General features: G+C 39.5%; 1 pseudogene; it reads right to left on the bottom strand.

The window, feature by feature from the left end:
• Positions 1 to 5,885: 5,885 nt before the first annotated feature.
• On the bottom strand, positions 5,886 to 8,827 carry LOC121156873 (annotated as a pseudogene).
• Positions 8,828 to 12,758: the final 3,931 nt, after the last annotated feature.

The raw sequence follows: 12,758 nt of genomic DNA, 5'->3' as shown, positions 1-12,758 counted from the left end.
AAATTTACACCACATTATTATTGCCTCTAGTCCAGTTACCCTTGTTTGTTATAGATTTCAAAACTTCTTCTACTTGTTTACGTAACATATTGCACCCTTTAATCTTCCAATTTCCTTACTCACTGCCTACCCGCACCTAGATAATTAACTGTTGATTTCCAATTCAGCTTGCTCTAAGAGAATACAGCAAGGTGCGTAGTTTAAAATGTAAGTAAAATTAGTCTTTAGAAGCTTATTTAGCCTCACAGGATATGAGGTATAAGTGCATTGTTGTGATATGGTGAGAGACTTCATGCTTTGTCAGCATGATGGGAACATTACATGGTGAAAGAGAAAGATGGTATATTTACTTGTCTGAGAAAGCCATCCTGAGAAAAGAAACTCAGTTTGTTCAGGGGGTGTCTACTCCATTTATGATTATTTTATCTTTTGAAGTCTTTTCCAACTCAATAAGAAATTAAGGAATTATTATTTCTACAAAAATATCTCAGTTTTTATATTTAATCTGAATATTTAGGCTTTTACTTATTAATGTTTCATAGTTTTTACTATACACATGTCTTACTTCTCAGTAAATTCACCACCCATTACTTAATTTGTGTTACTATAAATAAGATTAATGTTTAATATTTGCTTTTACAGAATTCAATCTTAGGTATATGAAATGCCTATTTTTATATATAGATATTTGTAACTGACAGCATTACTGAATTTATCATTTTTATCAACACTTTTTGTTGATTGTTTAGGTTTTACTATATATATGATCATTTAAACAGCTGAATGGCGAATAGAGATAGGTCCACTTACTTGTTTTCTTTTAGGACTACCTTTGTTTTGCTTTACTTTCCTTGGCTAGAACTGGTATTGAATGGAAAGCAAATGGTAAGAGTAGAAATCTTTGTTTCATGCGAAAATTTGTAGAAAAAAAATGCTCAAATACCATCTTCTAAGAAAATGGAACCTACTGCATTAAGATCCATCACCATTGCATACAACCTGTTTTTATCATAAAAGCCTGTTGAATTTTGTCAAGCATTTTTGTTGTTGTTGTTGTTGAATTCAGCTGTTTTTATTCTTTGGAACTCTTCATTTTTGACAGAGGAATGTTAAAATCTCTAACTAGAATGATGGGTTAGTGCAATTTCCCCTAAAATTCTGTAATTTTTCGTAATATGTTTTGATGCTCTTTTTTTTTTTTTTTGTCAAGCACTTTTTGTCCATCTATTTAGATTACCCTGTAAAATTTATTTTTCGGGCCCGGCACAGTGGCGCAAGTGGTTAAGGTCCTCACCTTGCACGCCCGGGATCCCATATGGGCGCCGGTTCTATCCCGGCTGCCCGCTTCCCTTCCAGCTCCCTGCCTGTGGCCTGGGAAAGCAGTCGAGGACGGCCCAAAGCTCTGGGACCCTGCACCCGCGTGGGAGACCCGGAAGAAGCTCCTGGCTGGGGATCAGCATAGCACTGGCCGTTGTGCTCACTTGGGGAGTGAATCATGGGACGGAAGATCTTTCCTTTCTGTCTCTCCTCTCTGTATATCTGCCTTTCCAATAAAAAAAAATAATAAAAATAAATCTTTAAAATTTATTTTTCACTGTTTCTGTAGTATATCACATTTATTAATTTTTAAGTTTCTACATTTATTGATTTTATTAAGCTTTTTTGAGTATGACTTCCTCAATTTAATTATTTTTGATGATATAATTTAAATAATTATTGTACATATACTCCTGGAGTAGGTGACTAAGAACATCCTGATAGAGGCATACTTTGGGATTTGATTTTCTCTGCAAAGGTTTTTGTGCCTCCTATTTATGAGGACAAATAGTGGCTGGCTTTGCTTTGGTCTAGAGAGACTACTGGCTGAACTCTGCCAACTACTGGCTGACTCTGAAATTGCCTATGATCAGGCAGGGCTTCAAGTGGCTTTCACTAGATACTCATAGTGATCATTTGTAGTTGCACAGAACTCTGTGGGCTTCTGCCACTGATTGAAACATATGTAGTTGTCCCTTGGTTACGAAAGTTGGTTAGATCCAGAGACTATATTCCACTGATACATATGGTCTGGGCTTTTGTCTCACTCTAAGACAGATTGAAGCAGGGATGGGACTGGTGGTTGTTCATTGCGAAGTAAGTATAAGTGATTGAAACCAGATGACTTTTCAGTGTACAATTATTCACATTTGATTGATACCTGGTTTGTAAACACCCTGATATGAACACCAATATTCAGTTGGATTATTTCTTTGCTGCTAGGGTTTAAATAGGCCATGGCTTCCATGGCTTTTGAAGCTAACTATAAACATGCAGCTGTTTCTTGAAATGAAGAAATTTAAACAAAACTAAACAAGACAAATCAAAACAAACTAAAACAAAAACTCCATTACATAAGGCAGTGCAAGAAAAATTTGAGGTTGGAAGACAATACATCTTATTTAATGTATTACGATACTATTCAATGGTCTTTTTGGTTTGAAGCCTCTATTCACATGAACATAGAAAAATATTCAACACATGCAAGCTAGTCACTATGAACACCATTCTCACCTTGAATTAATACTTGCACATGCTGTGACTTAAGACTTTATTTTCCATGTAATATTAATGCTTAGTTTTGATGTCTTTATGACTACAATTGAATACACTATCATTTTTCCAATGTATGATTATGGCATTTTGTCAAATATCACTAAAATGTAAGTAGGTGGATTAATTACTGGACTGTCATATTTCCCATTCATTTATGCATTGTTTCTTTTTTAGAAAAACATAAAGGATCAAAGAGTTATGCTAAAATCAGACATCAGAAAACTTCAAAATTATACAGCACATATAACAACCCTAAAAACAGTAAAAAAAAAAATTAATAACAATACCAAATTTAGCCTCTCCACTTGAAAAATTCCTTTACCTCATCCTTAGTGTGAAAATAAACAAAGATGAACAATTATCACTTCTTAACAAAATTTTTTAACATTCTTAACAAAAGATAAAAGGAGTTTATCTTAAATAACAAAAACATTAAGGAATTTGACATATCAGAAAGAAAAATGAGAACATTAGAATGGGGAATTACTACTTGTGGTTATTGTGTATGATGCTTAATTGTTTAAACTAACAGCAAAACATTAACAGGTACTCAATGTGTACAGAGCTAATTTTATTTAGGAGAATTATAGGCAAAAAATGTAAAGTAGTATAGGGTATTACGGATTTTCATCCTAGTCAGTTTTGCCAGTATATATACTATGTCCCACTAAATTAACTGATTATGAATGATCATGCACAAAAATGGACTCTCAAATACTCTGATTTCTCCTCAGATCATATAAATCTTTCACCTTTTACAAAAATGGACTCTCAAATTTTACCTATGGCTTTAAGTGTGTCATTATAAATAGGAAACTTCTTATTGTTTTATAATTATCTTCCTAAACACTTGTCCTTTGTTTGGGCTTTAAAATAACTTTGTCAAATAAAAAAAAAAGTTCAGAGGCAGACATAATATAAACGAAAACTCCAACTAAGTATGGGGCAATGAAAGCATATGTGTATGTCAATTTATTCATTACTTCCATAAATGGTGTTAGCCAGATGTATCATGGTTGTGAATAGCATATAACCAGACTGTGATTATAAAATATTGGGTAGAATTAGACATGTGTGTGAATTATGTGTCTTTAACTAAAATGGTGATCTAGATGGAATGGAAAATTTATTCCATATCCAGGAATAAAATTTGTCTAATGTGATAGAAGTGGCAGGTGACACAAATTGAATGGATGGCTCATTTTCCAAATGTTTTAAATAGTAAAGTAGTATTTTGGCAATTTAAATGATTTAGTGTGAATTAAATCAAAGTCTTTGCATATAAATCAAATCTGCAATTAAAAAGGATGGAGGACATTCTGTTTGACAGGAATTTGTATAAAATATGGGATTTTAATTGACCTCTAGCACCTTATGAGATATTATTTGCTATGGGTTTGTCTACTGATATGATAATTAAAGCATATTAGCACAGACTATTCCAGCCAAAAGAAGGAATGAGCTGGTGAAAGGTTGATGATATTTGGAAAATTGCTTCTATTTTTGGGTGTATTTGAAGGTTTCAATCATATGAAACAGAAACATTTTCAGAAAGAGGAAAATCATGAAGCGGTGTGTGAAATTTCCCCTCTACAGGATGTTGAAGAAGTACGTTTGGAAATGATATGAAAGTTGGCTTTACATATTTAGAAAACTTGTAAGAATACACTTACTGACTTTTTCTAAAGATCCATATATTTGTATATATAAAATAGAATCAGTATTTGAAAGGTACAGTGACAGAATAGTGAGGGATAGAGATGTTTTTCATCTACTGGTTCAGTTCACAAAGGACAACAGCCAGGTGTGGGCCAGGTGTGGGCCAGGTGTAAGCCCCCTATGTAGCCCGAGATCCCATCTAGTTCCTTCACGTGTGGGGAGAGGTTACAAGTGCTTGGGCCATCTTCCATAATCCTAACAAATCCAAACAAATCAATAAGCAACACTGGAAGTAGAGTAGCAAGGACTCTAAGTTAAAAACTGATTGGGCATGCTGATTGTATAAGGTGCAAGCAGAGGTTTAAGTTGAGGTGCTACAATGCCTTTGGCTTTTACAGATTTGCTACTTTTATTTTAAACAAAGGTATTTTATTCATATAAGGTGAACAAATGCCATGCTTTTTCATAATGATGCTTTCTAGCCCCCACCCTTTCCAGCCTACTGTTCCAACTTACATCTTCCTTCCATGTTCATTTATTCTCAAAGTGTTACAATGATAGACTTTCAATTGATTTTGTGGGGGAATGATTGATTTAACTTCTCAAGTTGATGAAGCAATCAAAGGAAAGGAAACGATATATTGCTTTATTTCAGGTAAATATATGGGGTGGAATGTTTCCTCTTTTTTTCAAAAAAAAAAAATTCAACAGATTCAACACCATTCATGTTAAATTTTTTGATTTTTTTTTTGAAAGTCTGATATATGGAGAGGAGCAGAGAAAAAGATCTTCCGTCTGTTGATTCACTCCTCCAGTGACCTCAATGGATAGTGTTGAGGTGATCAAAGCCAGGCACCCAGAGCCTCTTAGATGTCTTCCGTGCAGGTGTAGGGTCCCAAAGCTTTGGGCCGTCCTCAACTGCTTTCTCAGGCCCCATCCAGGGTGCTAGATAGGAAGCAGGGACACTCAGATTTGAACTGGCATCCATATGGGATCCTGCAGCATGCTAACCACGTACTTAAGCCTCTAAGCTACCACACTAGGCCCTCACGCATACATTTGTAAAAGTATAATGTGATCCCAACTTCTCCATTCCTCCTCCTCTGTACCTCCCTCTGATTTTTTTTTAAGTAACTCTGGTTGTAAATTTGGAAGCTATTTATTTATTTTTCCTTTTTATTTAATCAAAGACTGGTAGATAAACATAAATACAGCACAATTACTTCAGATCATTGTTCATATCATATACACACAAACCAACGAGTGTTAAGAGGAAAGAATCCTACCGCTAGCAATGAAATGCACACAGCTTTTCCTTCCTTTGCTCAAAAAAAAGAAAACCAAAACTTTTTTTAAATGCATAAACCAACAATCTCATCATACATACTCATCTCTTGTGACCAATGATTCAGACATAAATAGTGGGTGCAAAGATACTACCAGCTAGCACATGTGTAACCTTTGTTAATGAGACAACAGAATCAGCAATAATGATTAAGATACATTCAGTTACTGGTCAGTAGGTGTGAACTAAAGCACACCATAAAAAGAATCATGCTGCAAGAGAAAAACTATATATAGATACACAACAAGAAATGACTGCAAGAGGAACGCATGCATGTTTAATACTGGAAAAAAAAAATCAGCCCTCCAAAATTTCTCCACATTTCTTATAAAAGCCCTCTGCACTCAACTAAAATTAAATGATCTTAAAAGGATAATACTTGTAAAGTTTTAAGTCTTTTCAGCCAAAGAAACTGCAATGGAAAAAAAGTTCAGAGTCATTTTGAAAACAAAAACAAAAACCTATTCTTCTGATGATATGCATGATTAAAAGCTCTATGCAAGATACATTGCTCTACTTTCCCAATGACTAGAAAAAGAAAAACCAAATCTCAAGTCAATTTTTAGTATGCAGATGGTCAAAGGATTTTATATTCCTGCAAGAGTTCAAATCTGGATTTTTTCACCAACGACGACTGGATTTTGTTTTCTGATTTTCTCAGCAGCATTAGCTTTGTAATTGTAAGAGCAATTGTGCATATCTGAGTAGGGGTGTACTGTGGGGAGCCCTGCACCAGGAGCTGACCCCGTGCATAAGAGGGGCCACAAGATGGCGGCTGGCCGAGGGCCTGGAGGCGGGATTTGTCCCACCAGTAGGTAAACAGGAAATTACAGGGATAGGCTAATGTCCCCACTGAGAGTATGTCATTGCTACCAGCCTATCAGGTAGCTCCCAGTGGACCCACAGGGAGAAGAGATTGGTGGAGACCTGTATATAAGCAGTCCGCTTTCAGCAATAAACCTTTTCGTTCGCCTGCTTTTTGTTTGTCTCTCCCTTTTTGTTCATCTCTTTCTTTTTGTTTGTCTCTCTCTTTTTGTTCGCTTATTCGTTTGTGTGTTTTGTTGTGTGTGTGTGTGTGTGTGTGTGTGTGTGCTGGTTGCAGTGGTGATTCCTGTTTTTCCAGGCCCTCAAGATTCCTCGTCATTTTCGTGTCACTGCAGGATGGTGGCAACTGGTGGCCTGCATGGGGAATTTTCAGGCCAAGAACAGGGAAAAGTGGCAGAGAGGGGAATTTTCAGCCTGCGCCGGTCTAAGTGTATAGAGTACAAGTTATTTTATTTTCGCCTTTGAGACGGTTAAGTGTTTTTAGCCCAGAGAGGCGGATTTTAGCCCTAAAAGGTGTTTTTTTTTTTTTCTTTCTGAGAAGTTGCAGGATTGTGCTGCTTCTTATTTGCTCAGATGGTGTCTGAGGTTTCACGTGCCGGCATGGAGGAGCCGTTAAAGGGATTGTTATGGCACTTCCCTTAAATCGGCTACTGCCTGTGCATTTTTAAGGAATGTAGAACAGGTGAGTCCCTGCTCCTTAGAAGAGGGCCTCCTTAATGTGCCTCAGTGGGAACACCTGGGAGACGACTTGAGCACCAATAACAAACGGCCTCTTCCCCCCCCCCCCCCACAGATTAGCTCAACTGCTGGTTTTACCCAGCTGCCATGATTTATTTCCAGTTCAGAAGCCCTCAGAATGTCCTGTTTGGTTTATTTCAAGGAACAAATTATTTCGTTTGGATAATTGCATTGCTTTTCTTTTTAGGCCCACCCCTGTGTGCCTGAGGCCTCCGTTTGTGTTTCTTGTTAGCAATGCGAGTTAGGCAGGGGATTTGCTTACCTGTGGAGCAGATTGGAAGCTCTGCCACCCAATGACGGGTAAGGAGATGGTCCTGCTGCAGGTGACCTAAGACAGGCACGGCCTTGCTTAAATAAAAAGCGGGGAGACGTGGGGAGCCCTGCGCCAGGAGCAGACCCCATGCATAAGAGGAGCCACAAGATGGCGGCTGGCTGAGGGCCAGGAGGCGGGATTTGTCCCGCCAGTAGGTAAACAGGAAATTACAGGGATAGGCTAATACCCCCGCTGCAATGATGCCATTGCTACCAGCCTATCAGGTAGCGCCCAGTGGACCCACAGGGAGAAGAGATTGGTGGAGACCTGTATATAAGCAGTCCGCTTTCAGAAATAAACTTTTTTGTTCCTCTCTCCCTTTTTGTTCGCTCGTTCATGTGTTAATTGTTTGGTGTGTGTGCCGGTTGTGGTGGCAGTTCCTGTTTTTCCAGGCCCTCGAGATTTTCGTGTCGCCACAGGACAGCAGCATTGTACACCACAGTAAACATTACCACACCGGCATTCAAACCTAGTAAGTCCCACTTTCTGCACATGAAACAGTGATTCTTTTTTTTTTTTTTAAGACTTATTTTATTTTTATTACAAAGTCAGATATACAGAGATAAGAGACAGAGAGGAAGATCTTCCGTCCAATGTTTCACTCCCCAAGTGAGCACAACGGCAGATGCTATGCCTATCCAAAGCCAGGAGCCTCTTCCGGGTCTCCCACGCGGGTGCAGGGTCCCAAAGCTTTGGGCCGTCCTCGACTGCTTTCCCGGGCCACAGGCAGGGAGCTGGATGGGAAGCAGGGCTGCCGGGATTAAAACCGGCATCCATATGGTATCCTGGGCATGCAAGGCAAGGACCTTAACCACTGCGCCATCATGCCGGGCCCGTGATTCTGTTTTTGTTTTGGTTTTTCAAGAGACTTGCTTTACTCTTCAGATGGTTGCTATGCTGCATCTGATATCAAAGCTTGCAGATCTTCTGTTTCAGGTGCTGCTTTGTCCACAGATGTACTGTCCACTTGGGAAGATGCTACAGATTCTGTCAAAAGTGACTGATTTTATGTAGGGCTTGGCTGCAGAGATGGACGGACAGTCTGCCACAACTGCACCTCAGGGCTGCTGCCATCTGCGCACTGGGCTGGATGGAAGTGACTCCAACAGGCAACTGGCAGGAGCTGCAGATGGGCTGATTCTATCATTTCTACTGTTTTGTCTCTGAAGATGCTCTTTGTAGCACACTGAACACATGCCATTTGTAGGAGAGTTTCCATAAAATCCGCAGCCAGAGGAACAAAGCATAGGCATTTGGCTGTGATTTGTTTCTTGAGCCATGTTCCTCTTTTACACACCTGGCAGCGGCTTCCCCACACCTCGCTGGACGAGCTATCCACCGCTGTTCCCCCGCAGGTCGCCACTGGAAAATGGGAACAGGTAAGGCCGCCGTACCACCCAACCGCCAAATTTGGAAGCTATTTAGATTCTACTTACATTGATACATCATTAGTTTTAAACATTTCTTTTACTTGAAGGATACAGAGCGTGAGAGAGAGTAGAAGAGAGAAAGTAGAGAAAAAAGATCTTCCGTTAGTTGATTTCCTCTTCAAATTGCCACAGCATCCAGAGATGAGGCTATCTGAAACTGGGAGCTCTGAGCTTCCTCTAAGTCTCCCACGTGGTTGTAGTGTCCCGGAGCCTTGTTTTATTCGCCACTGCTTTCCTAGCTGGGAACTGCATCAGAACTAGAACAGCTAGGGCTAGAACCCATGCCCAAATGGAATGCTGTACCACCAAGTATTAAGTTATAGTGCCACTGCAGCAACCCTGAATAGACAACCTTTATCAATGCTAGTACCTGAGTTCATGTCCTGATTGAAATTCCAATTTATCTTCTGATAATGTGCAACCTTGTAGAGAAAAGATAACATAAGTAGCTAGCTTCCTATCATTCCTATAGGGAACCTGGATTGAGTTCACAGATCCTGGCTTCAGCAGGTTCCCTAGGTGAACCAAACCACTAGATAAAAAATCGTTCCGTTTTTCTCTGTCTTTATCTCTCTGCTTCAAATAGATTCTGAAAAAAAAAAAAAAAAAGAAAAGAAAAGCTACTAAGTGCTATTGAAAATATTTTAGCATCATTTGAAAAGTATTACAATTTTAAAATCAAGTATACTTTAACAATTTGATTTCTATAATTTCAAATTGCTACAATGGATGTCTACCCTTTAGATTCTTGCTCTTTTATCTCCCAAAATGTTATGAAGTGCTGTTAGCTTTTTTCTTTATGTCATGACTCAGTTATTCATTATGTTGATGAAATTATTTAGTGTTCTCTTAGTGTCCAAGAAAGAGCACAGGCCAAGAGTTATTTAGGGAAAGAAAGAGAAGAGAGAAGAAAAAAAAGACAAAGAAGAAAATAAAGGAGAAAAAATGGAATTGAAAGAAGGGGCAGGGCCTGGCACGGTGGCGCAGTGGTTAAGGTCCTCGCCTTGGACACCTGGGATCCCATATAGGCACAGGTTCTAATCCCAGCAGCCCCGCTTCCCATCGAGCTACCTGCCTGTGGCCTGGGAAAGCAGTTGAGGACGGTCCAAAGCTTTGGGACCCTGCACCCGCGTGGGAGACCTGGAAGAGGCTCCTGGCTTCGGATTGGCATAGCATTAGCCGTTGGGCTCACTTGGGGAGTGAATCATTGGACGGAAGCTCTTCCTCTCTGTCTCTCCTCTCTGTATCTCCGCCTTTCCAATAAAAATAAATCTTTAAAAAAAAGGGGGGGGCAGGGAGAGGAGGAGAGGAACAGGAAGCAGACTTTCTCATGTCTTAGGACAAGTTGGTTGGGAAAGAGGAAAATTAATACTATTCTAATATTGTGTATTATGGAAGATTGTGATAGATTTATTCTTCATGATATTGTCATGTCTTTTTTTTTTCAGATTTGGAAGGTGCTAGAAGTACAATTAGCGAGAATACTATAACTATTAAGTAACACATTTCCTTCATTATCCCCTATAGCAAATGTTACTGTTGTTGTTTCTATATACGTAAATAAAATATTCATTGCTGTATTTTTAAGTCAGATAATAAATGCAACAAGCCACTTATTTGTTTTAAAAGTTAGCAAAATATTTTCATATTTTTTCATTTGTTTATAAACCATAGACTTTTTTTTTTAAAGATTTATTTTTATTATTTTTTCATTGGAAAGGCGGATATACAGAGAGGAGAGACAGAGAGGAAGAGCTTCCGTCCAATGATTCACTCCCCAAGTGAGCGCAACAGGCCGATACTATGCCAATCCCCAGCCAGGAGCCTCTTCTGGGTCTCCCACACGGGTGCAGGGTCCCAAGGCTTTGGGCCGTCCTCGACTGCTTTCCCGGGCCACAGGCAGGGAGCTGGAAGGGAAGCGGGGCTGCTGGGATTAGAACCTGTGCCCATATGGGATCCCGGGCGTGCAAGGTGAGGACCTTTTAACCACTTGCGCCACCGCGCCGGGCCCGACTTTTTTTTTTTTTTTTTTTAAGATTTTATTTATTTTAGGGCCCAGCAGTATGGCCTAGCTGCTAAAGTCCTCGCCTTGAACGCGCTGGGATCCCATATGGGCACCGGTTCTAGTCCAGAAGAGGTTCCTGGTTCCCGGCTTCGGATCGGCACAGCACCAGCGCTCACTTGAGTGAATCATGGGGCGGAAGATCTTGCTCTCTGTCTCTCCTCCTCTCTGTATATCTGACTTTCCAATAAATAAATAAATCTTAAAAAAAATATTTTATTTATTTTTATTGTGAAGTCAGATATACAGAGAGGAGGAGAGAAAGAAAAATCTTCCGTCTGATAATTCACTCTCTCTTCCATCTGAAGCCAGGATCCAGCAAATTCTTCCAGGTCTCCCACGCGGGTGCAGGGTCCCAAAGCTTTGGGCTGTCCTCGACTGCTTTCCCAGGCCAATCAGGGAGCTGGATGGGAAGTGGAGCTGCTGGGATTAGAACCAGTGCCAATGTGGGCTCCCGGGTGTTCAAGGTGAGGACTTAGCTGCTAGGCCACGCTATTGGGCCCAAAACCATAGACTTTTAAAAATTACTTTTCACTCTATGGTATCCAGGGTTTTCTTCTGGCACATATATTAGGATAAACCTGAGGTGGAAGTCATGATGGTATTTACAAGCAAACGATGACAAATGCAGCAGACAAGATTTGTCAACTCTATGTTTTTTTAAATAAAAAGCATTTATCATTTTATTTTGTGACTTACCTAAATATGAGTTTAGTTTAATATTGCTGTATTTGTGTACCAAACTGCGCATTTGTACACAGGCGTGACAGTGGGGTTAAGATGCTAATGTGTTTGGTAACTATTTAATTGATATTTAGTAATTAAACAGGAGCATCTCATCACAAATGTTTTCCTTAAGTTAAAATTTTCTTAAGCTTAAAATAAAAATTCTGGGTCACTCCTGAAAAAGCCACAACAGTCAGAGCTGAGCTGATCTAAATCCAGGATAATGGAGCTTCTCCTGGATTTCCCACTTAGGTGCAAGCGCCCAAGGACGTTAGCCAACCTCTGCCACTTCCCAGGCACTAAGCAGGGGAGCAGCCAGGACACGAACCAGCTCCCACGTCGGAAGCCAGCACTGTAAGGCAAAGAGTATCCAAGGGAGACATGGTACCGGCCCCCAAAATATTCATTCCTTATTCATGAGTGTTTGATAAAGGAGGGTAATATTGGCAGTAGTCATTTGAGAACCTTGACTTAGGCCTAAGAAAAACAAAATGGAAACAGTTCTTTTTTGAAGTACAAGACTGAGCATGAGGAATTGATTGATGGTTGATATATCTTAACAAGCTAGAAAAAATAGCTCAGTAAACTTATTATAAGGTTAAAAGTTTTAAAAAGTAAGTGCTTGCATGGAGGTATAGTAGTGGATAAAGACACTTGTGTGTGAAGCTGGTATCCTATATGGGCACTAGTGGTGTTCCAACGGTTTCAGTCCTCAACCAGCTTCCTGTTAATGTGCCGAGAAAAGCAATGGATAATGGCTCGAGCTTTTGGGCCTTGGAAATCCACATGGAGATCCAGGTGAAGCTTCTGTCTCCTGGTTTCAGTGGAGCTCAGGCCTGGCTTATGGCCACCTGGAATGTGATTCCTTGAATGGAAGATCTCTTTCCCAAACTTTGTCACTATGATTTTCAAACAAACAAATCAATCTTTTACCAAAAAGTGTTTTTAAAGTATGTGGTATGCCATGGTATCTCTCAGCCTATAGTAATCAATTATTAAATGTGTATTTAATATTCTTAATATGTTGTATCAATGCCACTTATTTTCCTGTATGTATTAATTCTGTAC

Source organism: Ochotona curzoniae, unplaced genomic scaffold (assembly GCF_017591425.1).
Source record: "Ochotona curzoniae isolate NIBS_2020 unplaced genomic scaffold, NIBS_Ocur_1.0 contig_3498, whole genome shotgun sequence".
NCBI lineage: Eukaryota > Metazoa > Chordata > Mammalia > Lagomorpha > Ochotonidae > Ochotona > Ochotona curzoniae.
The sequence above is the reverse complement of the archived record's forward strand: the minus strand, read 5'-3'. Positions and strand labels throughout refer to the sequence as shown.